We start from the raw sequence: 9896 nt of genomic DNA on the forward strand, positions 1-9896 counted from the left end.
AAAAGTTTAAGGGGTAAAAGCTTTGTAGGGCCATGACATTCGTGTGGTTATAAAAAAACTTCTCATTAAGGGTAAAATGAAGAGTTTAAAGTTGAATTATTTTCAAATTTAGAAATATGTCATTTATTTTGGAACGGATTAAAAAGTACAATACCTCATCTAATTTAAAACGGAGGGAGTAATAGCAATTTCTTGGACCGCTGGATTCTTTTAGTATAGGCTAAGTTAAAATATTATAGCAACAATTTTCCTTTATGTTTTTGGTAATATTGCAAATTAAAAATAACAAAGATTCGTTGCTTTGTTGTTCATGCTCTTTTATTTTATTTAAAACCAATAAACAATTGAGTTATTTTTCTATATATTAGAAGAGAAAGATTTTCGACATGTCTGTTTAATGTCTTTTTAAAAAAGCTTGAGGATAATTAGTCATTTAGAAAATTTCTATACGTGCCTTTTTCCCCTTCCACAAATACTACGTGTAGCCTTTTGGTTTCTGTCTCAGCCACCACATCTTTTTTCCATCTTCAGTCCCAATATCTTCTCCATCGTATTATCGTATTTTCCATGGATTTCAGAGCATTGTTATTTGCTCCATCAAGATAATCTCTTCTGTTTCTTTTCCTTCAATTGTTGTTGGGTTTGGATTGTTTCCTCCAGGATCCAGCTAAATTAATTTAATTTAGCAGTTTAAACTCGATTTATTTTTGCAATTTGTATAATCCAGGCCCTTAAAATTTCTCTATTCCAATTTTGCTCTGCAATTTTTGTTGCAATGTTTGGGGTATTTCAAATTTGCATGTGCTTGTTAATCGATCTCTGTCCTTCAGATTTTGACTGTAAACTTCATGTATGCCGGGAGATGAAGATGAGAAGTAATACTTGGAACAAAAAAAAAAGGTAAAAATTGCTACTCCTTATAGATAGCTATTTTGCATATGAATTATTTCCAGTAATATTTGATTGAATAGTTTAGTTACATGAAAATTTTAGTTTTATCGTGCTGCTTCTTGAATTTATTGTTAAAAGAGAAAAAACAGAAGTTTGCCAGCACAACTGAAGTCTGAGTAGTATTTGCAGTTTGTTAAAGTATCTGTTATTTTTATTTTACTATCTTAAAAATATACGCGCTCTAGGGACACCAATAACTATATAGATTCAAAATTGATGCAAAAAGGGGAAGTTCTCTACCTAAGTATATCAAGTGTAATTATATTTTAGGGTTATGACTTTTATCCCAATTGAATGTACCTATTGTATCCTAATGTGTATCTGTTTACCTTATTGTTCAACCTACCTGGGCTAATATTTGTTGAATTTACAACGGAAATATAGTAAGTGACAATTTTGTTAATGTCTGAAAGTGAAGTTTTTGTAGCGACAATGCTTGGTGAACATGTTGATGAGATTTGAATTGTTGGGAGTATCTTCCATAACTATGTACCAGCATAAATTTCAACAGTTTCTACCCTTCACCAGCCCTACAATATTGATAAATGATCATTGAAGGAACAAAGAAAATGATTCAAAAAGATCTTTATGTCTTAGGAAGGACATTGTTCTGTACTTCGTTAGTCTATTGTCATATGCTTATTCATAACGCTAAATAGTTATGCTTTATAATTCGTGTTATTGTGTTAATATGTCTCTACTTTAGTAATAAATTTATATGCTTACAAATAAAAGAAAGATGGACAACGCCTAAATTGAGCAGATTAGGAACGTTCATATCTTGGTGAAAAGAATAGTGAGAAATACCAAAGACAGCGTATATCACATGGAGAGAAATGGTACATAATTCATTTTCCATAAGACTCTTAAACGTCGTGAGATTTGACGCTGCAGAATAATATTCATTAACTTCTAGCACAAGCAAATATTTTTATCTCAGCTATCATGGTTCCTTACTTCGACAGGGTACAAATATTTAAATTTGATATTTTTAGATACTTTCTACTGGTGCAACACCAAGTGCAGTTCCTGTACAGAAGACTTCATTTGCACTAATTACATGTAAGACTATAAAGCAAGTCAAATAAATTCAAACACAAATTATAACTCAATGTATTTTCTATACCCAATAATTATCCATCATATTTTGTTAAAATATATGGAATTAAGACAATAGTTTAGGTGAATAGACGGTAAAGTATGCTACAATCAAGAATTTAAAGAGAATTTTCAAAAAATATTTCTTTTAATAATTGTGATGTGCGGATGTGTTACTTTCTACTTTTTTCATTCTGATAATTTGTATTACAGCATAAAGAAATTAGACAATTTATGTACTTGATGGGATTGGAAAACTCAATAGAAGTAGCTTCTTACTTTCTTTCATGTGCACTTCTATTCTATTTTTTATATATATAGTTTCAAGATCGTGCTTATGCAAAGCCATGAAAACTATACATTAAACATTCAATTTTTTATTTGAACATTACATATATGAATAGGGATTAAGGCGTGTTTTATACCAGCATCACTATTCGCTATTACAAGTAATTCATTTATCAATATTGAATTTCAATTGCAACATTTCTGACAAAGGTACAAAATGGTATCAGATGATCAAACTAAGATTGCAACATCAAAATAAAAAAAAATAAAAAAGGTAAGGAATTATCAATCCATTGATATTTTATTTCCTAAAATAGACAAATTAAAGAATAGAATAAGTAGGATTATATTTTGGAAAATAATTGTGAGCCAACCGTGCCTTTTGCTCTTGCACAGGTAAAAAACATTGCATAAAATTTCAGCATTTCTTATAGACTTGGCATCCTGCTCCTACTTAAGTACGTCTGGTAGTGCAACAGACTTGAATTACATGCAAGCATGGGCCTGTATGTGTTCATCCTTTCATTTCAATTGGCGATTATATGATCAAATTTATTATTTTGCCTTTTGTTTTATTTTGCTAAGTTATCTCCTATATGAAGATCGTTTTCCTTCTAAACTTTGCAGGAATCCAGTGGCCTTAGTGTATTGGTCGAAATCTGACCGTCTCGGCTGAGCTGACCAATGTCCCGCCCAAGTGACAGGGCAGTAAAAGACGACATGGCCCACTTTACACCTCATTCTCGACACCCGTCGAGTCAGAAGGAGCAATGTCCAAAGGACGACCAAGGCACACTTGGTGCGAGAGAGCGTTGGACCAAGTAAACGGCAAGGGTGCCTAGACTATATATAGTAGGGAAAAACCCTCGATAGGAGAGGCTCTCTTTCCCATTCTCTCCCCTAAGTTCTCTTCTTGTAATCTTCATAGGAAAGAAGTAATCTACAGAAAAAACATGTAAAACTACCTCTTCCATTGATTGATGGGAGCCACAATGAAAAATTTCAATAAGATCGATTACATCTACTTCATCTTATATACTATCTATTCTGTTAGCTCATTGATCTGGAATTTATTATGTCTGACTAAGATTTACCTCCTTCATTTTCTTTGATTGATTTATTCAAAAAGGTTCTGATATCTTTTGAGTCAAACAATTTGCCGCCATCCGTGGGGATTTCTTAGTGAAATTTCCTAGTCTCTCCTAGATCAAAGACAAGAAACACCATTATCCACTGAAGAGAGCGCTAAGGCAAAACCCAACCCACGCGGGACAAAGGCGCAGCACAGAAGGGGAAGGAGAGCCGAGTAGAGTCACCGAATTTAGAAATCCTCACCCCATCAACCATCGAAATGCCAAACAAAACGAACAACGTTACAAACCTGCTCCCCTTCACCGGACCACCGGATGGGGGTAAGGAAAGTATCATTTTAACTCACCTTTTGTTCTTTGCTCAAGCAAAAACACAAGTGCCGCGCGGGCGAGCTAGCAAAGAAACATCTCAATTAAAGAATGAGAAACTACTACAAAATTACCGAAATACCGCCCGCCGGTGACACCTCCAAACCGAAAGGCAGGAGTCAGACAAGGAAACTACGATGTGTGCGCTGAACGAACCTAAGCGAAACAGCAACATTTCGTACTCTCCGACGTTGCACCCTCTAATGCAAACAATGTCAAACAAACCGGGACTCCCCCAGAGGACGTCTGATTCTCCAAAAACTGGGACTAACGACGGGTTACTATTTCGATAAGTTCAAAATGACACCTTTTAAGGCCAAGGGCCTTCGCCAAAAAGAAGAGTTCGACCTCGATCAACGACGACGAGCTACTATTTCGATAAGTTCGAAATAACACCTTTTAAGGCCAAGGGCCTTCTCCAAAAAGAAGAGTTCGACCTCGAACAAACGACGACGGGTTACTATTTTGATAAGTTCAAAATAACACCCTTTAAGGCCAAGGGCCTTCGCCAAAAAGAAGAGTTCGACCTCAATCGAACGACGACGGGTTACTATTTAGATAAGTTCGAAATAACACCCTTTAAGGCCAAGGGCCTTCGCCAAACAGAAAAGTTCGACCTCGATCGAATGGCGGTGGGCTACTATTTCGATAAGTTCGAAATTACACCTTTTAAGGCCAAGGGTCTTCGCCAAAAAGAAGAGTTCGACCTCGATCGAACGACGACGGGTTACTATTTCGATAAGTTCGAAATAACACCCTTTAAGGCCAAGGGCCTTCGCCAAAAAGAAGAGTTCGACCTCGATCGAACGATGACGGGTTACTATTTCGATAAGTTCGAAATAACACCTTTTAAGGCCAAGGGCCTTCGCCAAAAAGAAAAGTTCGACCTCGATTGAACGACGACGGGTTAATATTTCGATAATTTTGAAATAACACCCTTTAAGGCCAAGGGCCTTCACCAAAAAGAAGATTTCGACCTCGAGCGAACGATGACGGATTACTATTTCGATAAGTTCGAAATGACACCCTTTAAGGCCAAGGGCCTTCGCCAAAAAGAAGAGTCCGACCTCGATCAAACAACGACGGGTTATTATTTCGATAAGTTCGAAATAATCCCTTTAAGGCCAAGGGCCTTTGTCAAAAAGAAGAGTTCGACGATCGAACGACGACGGGTTACTATTTCGATAAGTTCAAAATAACACCTTTTAAGGCAAAGGGCATTCGCCAAAAAGAAGAGTTTGACCTTGATCGAACAACGACGGATTACTATTTTGATAAGTTCGAAAAAACACCCTTTAAGGTCAAGGGCCTTCACCAAAAAGAAGAGTTCGACCTCGATCGAACGACGACGGGTTACTATTTCGATAAGTTCGAAATAACACCTTTTAAAGCCAAGGGCCTTCGCCAAAAAAAGAGTTCGACTTCGATCGAACAACGACGGGCTACTATTTCGATAAGTTCGAATGACACCTTTTAAGGCCAAGGGCCGTCGCCAAAAAGAAGAGTTTGACCTCGATCGAACGACGACGGGTTACTATTTCAATAAGTTTGAAATAACACCAACAGCTTTTAAGGCCAAGGGCCTTCCCCAAAAAGAAGAGTTCGACCTCGATCGAACGACGACTGGTTACTATTTCGATAAGTTCGAAATAACACCGTTTAAGGCCAAGGGCCTTTACCAAAAAGAAGAGTTCGACCTCGATCGAATGATGACGGGTTACTATTTTGAGAAGTTCGAAATAACACCTTTTAAGGCCAAGGGCCTTCGCCAAAAAGAAGAGTTCGACCTCGATCGAACGACAACGGGCTACTGTTTCGATAAGTTTGAAATAATACCTTTTAAGGCCAAGGGCCTTCGCCAAAAAGAAGAGTTCGACCTCGATCGAATGGCGACGGGTTACTATTTCGATAAGTTTGAAATAACACCCTTTAAGGCCAAGGGCCTTCGCCAAAAAGAAGAATTCGACCTCGATCGAATGTCGACAGGTTACTATTTCGCTATGTTCGAAATCATATCCACAAGGCCACGAGCCATTGCTAAAGGGAAAAGTCCAAAATATATCTAAGGCCAAGGGACGTCAGTAAACAAAAAGGGAAGAAAAGACCGGGACTCGTCATACGAGAATCCATCCCATGCCAAAGCCACAAAAAAGAGAAAACAAAGATAAGCACAAGGCAAATAACAACGAAAAAATTCTTCTTTATACAAGGTCACCGCGCCAACGGTCGCAGATTACATACAGCCCAAGCCAACAATAAAAACAAAAAGAAAGGAACAACAATAATCGATGATGAATAAAAAAGAAAACAGAAAACAAACTAAGACAGCATTCTTTCACTCGGCGTCATCACCGCCACCGTCATCTGTAGGAAGCTCTCCCTTATCATCCGCACCCTCTTCAGCCTCTGGAGTCGCAGAGTCATAACCACAATTGACACGGGCCTCCCGCGCCTTTGCTCGTGCTTCTTCATATGCGTCCTTAACAATATTGCCCGCCTCCCACAGACTTTTGTATATATCCCGATGAGCTTCAGTATGAACCCAAAGCTTGTGTAGGCGGCGGGGAGCAGCGAGGGAGGAAGACTCAATCTGGGCCAACAGTCACTCCCTTTCAACCTCAAGAGCGGCGACCCAATCTCCTAATGTCGAAGCTTCCTAATCGATCTCACATATGTGCTCCTCAAGCCTCGCCTCCATTAGCGTTTTCGTCGCTCTTTCCGACTCCTGCTCAGATTGGAGGATGCGGATAATGTTCTCCAGTGTCGCCACTTTTGCTAAAGCCGCAGACCAAGCACTCTCGATACTCTCCAACCCGACGACCTTCATCTCCAACTCGGCCATCTTTCCCATCCACTCTGCACTCATCGCCTCGACCTTGATAAGGTTCTGGTCCATTTCGGCCTGCATTGACCTTATCTTCCCCTACAGATAGTCACACTCTGCAACCACCCCTTTTCCTACCTCGAGCTCTTCATCCTTCATGCGAAGCTTCTCTTCAAGCACATTGTTCCTATGAATGGCCTCCATCAACTGCTCATCTCTCTTCTCCAATTCCTCGTCGAGGGATCAAGCACTAGGATTCTCCCTCAGTCGCTCGTGCATCTCACGGCACTTGTCGCGATAACGCCGATACTTTTCCAACATCTTCAATAAAAGCTTGGCTCGAATGTCAGCCCTGCGCATACTCTCCACTTCCACCATGTATGTCTGAAAAACGAGAAGGTGGGTTAAAACCATACCAACAAGAAAAATGGACATGTATAAAAGAAAAGGACAACGTACCCTCAAACCCATAGCAACCACCTCATTCATCAATTCAACATCAGGAACGTTCCTGAGAGCCTTGTTCTTGGCAGCAGAACACAGAATGTCGAACTGTGGCACCAGATCCTCTGTGTCCCCCAGGAGATTAACATCCGAAGAAATTTCAAGAATACGGGTCGTCCATCCTAACCCAACCACCGAGTGGGTAATACCCTCCTCAAACATCCTAACATCATTAGGATCAAGGTCCGACTCAGATTCATAATCATCGATCACAACGCCCTTTCCTCTTTCAGCAGCTGAAGACGAAGCACGACCAGGTACGGAGGATGAGGGTATATCTGAAACTACAACGACAGCCTCAGACATCTGGCCCCCCATCACGATAGGTAGCTGATCAACAACAGCAGCAGAAATCTCCGTTGATGGGGCAGATGCGATGGCTGTCTCCATCTCTATGGGCGGAGTAGTATCAACCCCTGCCCCAGATTCTGTCAAGGGAGAGTCGTCCAGGTGTATTACAGTTGGAGGGGCTGCCTCGAATTCCACTCGTCGCCTCTTAGACGTCTCTTCTTCTTCCTTGGTGCGGGAAGATTCACCCGTCTAACGAGTAACACGAGTCGGAACTTCAGTCTGAGAAGTGGCCTCCGCAGGAATAATCGCAGCCGCTGACTCGACTAAAGCAGCCCTCGACAAAGGCCGAATGACAGGTACTGCAACAGGGCGAGCAGACAATGCCGGCTGATGAAAAGCCAATGGAGGAGACCTCACTCTCCGCACTCTCCCTGGCATCGACAAATAGCATATAAGAAACTAAGTAAAAAGAGAGGAAAAGTAACAAACAAAAACGACATCTCATCCGTAAGGGGCCTGCGTCCAAATTTTTCATAAAAGGCCGACCAGGTTCGAACCCCCGTCGTATGGGGAAAGATGGCACTCACCCACTCGCGGATACCTTCGACTGATGGAGGAAGAAATTTCTCGGCTGCAGAGACATAACAGGGTTTAGTACTGTAACGGAAAACGGTCGGATATATCTCCGACTAAAAGCATAAGAAACTTACGTGTAAAGTTCCATTTCTTAGGGAACCTCGTCGGATCCACCACAATGTGCTCAGTCTGCATATAGAAATAATTCACATAGAAACGATGGTTAGACATGTCGTCCATTTTCACCACCAGACTCCTTGACCCCCGAGGACGCATGTGAAGTATCGTGCCACGGATAAGCTGAGGGGCGAAGATATTGAGCATGTGATCCAATATGGTCTCACGACCGGCGAGTTCCACAAACTTGAGCAACATAAGGAACACCTTGTATAGGTACGGCGAAGGTTGGGCAGGGCATACCTCATAAAAACGGCAGAAGTCTACCATCAAGAGAGGGAGAGGGAGTGTGTTTCCAATAAGAAAGGGGTAGGCATAAAATATGCAGTACCCAGGACGGTTAAAGTGAACTATGTCGTTTACTACTGCCAGTCACATGTCGACGTAACCGGGGATTCCCCACCTGGATTTCAACTTGGCAATGTCTTCTTCTCTCATAACAGAAGAGACAGGATCCGGCTCCGCCCCGGCGCAACTACTGAAGTCGGTCAATTCTCTCCCACGGCGAGGCAAAATCTCAACTACCGACGGGACCTCCTCGTCTTCCACCGCATCTGCCCCTCCAGTGGCCTGAGTAGCATTTTTTGGTACCGAAATTGTGACAAGGATATCGGTGCGAGAGGAATCACCAGCCATTTTGTACGAATGATGCAGCAAAAAGACAACGGAAAGAAAGGATGAAACTTTTCAGTCAAATGAGGGCAAACGAAAACTTGGAGTGTCAGGAAGAAAGTATATCTCCAGAATTCTTTCAAGTAAAAAGCAAAGAAGTGTGTCAATAGAATGATGAGTTCCTTTTATTTATAAGAGATGTAAATCCCCCAAGCATGAAACCCAAGAGTCGCTAATCGAATCTGATAGGGCACGAAACGTTTTAGTTCCCCAGGAATGTGTATCATAATGGCGGTAACCACGGAATAACGCTTTGATGACAAATGACGTTTTGGTTTCGAAACAGCCGCAACGGTCCAAGGATATCGAAAGAACGCCTCCATCTCATTTAAAACCCAAGTAACGTAACTAAGGAACGAAAAGTCAGATTTCGCTCGAATTCGTAGCAATCATGATTAGTTTGCCAGGCCCGACAGGAGACGACCCCGGCAGACGGAGGGACCAACTGTATTGGTCGAAATCTAACCGTCTCGGCCGAGCTGACCAACGTCCTGCCCAAGTGACAGGGCAGTAAAAGATGACATGGCCCACTCTACACCTCATTCTCGACACCCGTCGAGTCTGAAGGAGCAATGTCTGAAGGACGACCAAGGCACACTAGGTGCGAGAGAGCGTCGGACCAAGTAAACGGCAATGGTGCCTTGACTATATATAGTAGGGAAAAACCCTCGATAGGAGAGGCTCTCCTTCCCATTCTCTCCCCTAAGTTCTCTTCTTGTAATCTTCATAGGAAAGAAGTAATCTACAGAAAAACATGTAAAACTACCTCTCTCATTGATTGATGGGAGCCACAATGAAAAATTTCAATACGATCGATTACATCTACTTTCATCTTATATACTATCTATTCTGTTAGCTCATTGATCTGGAATTTATTATGTTTGACTAAGATTTACCCCTTCATTTTCTTTGATTGATTTATTCAAAAAGGTCCTGATATCTTTTGAGTCAAACACTTGGATGTCCTAACAGGGACTTTGAAAGATATTGGTTTTGAGGAGCATTTCTCTGACTATGCGCTAGATGAATGGTGGCTTTCACACATTGCCATTGAG

The 9896-nt window shown here is 41.2% G+C and overlaps 1 long non-coding RNA gene across 1 annotated transcript; it reads left to right on the forward strand.

Annotated features, from left to right (window-relative positions):
* Positions 1-390: 390 nt before the first annotated feature.
* On the forward strand, positions 391-3375 carry LOC107822068 (uncharacterized). Its single transcript, XR_012702421.1, has 2 exons — positions 391-900; positions 2965-3375. It is a non-coding gene; the product is annotated as an uncharacterized LOC107822068 (long non-coding RNA).
* The last annotated feature ends 6521 nt before the right edge of the window (positions 3376-9896 follow it).

Source organism: Nicotiana tabacum, chromosome 18 (genome assembly GCF_000715075.1).
Source record: "Nicotiana tabacum cultivar K326 chromosome 18, ASM71507v2, whole genome shotgun sequence".
Taxonomy (NCBI): domain Eukaryota; kingdom Viridiplantae; phylum Streptophyta; class Magnoliopsida; order Solanales; family Solanaceae; genus Nicotiana; species Nicotiana tabacum.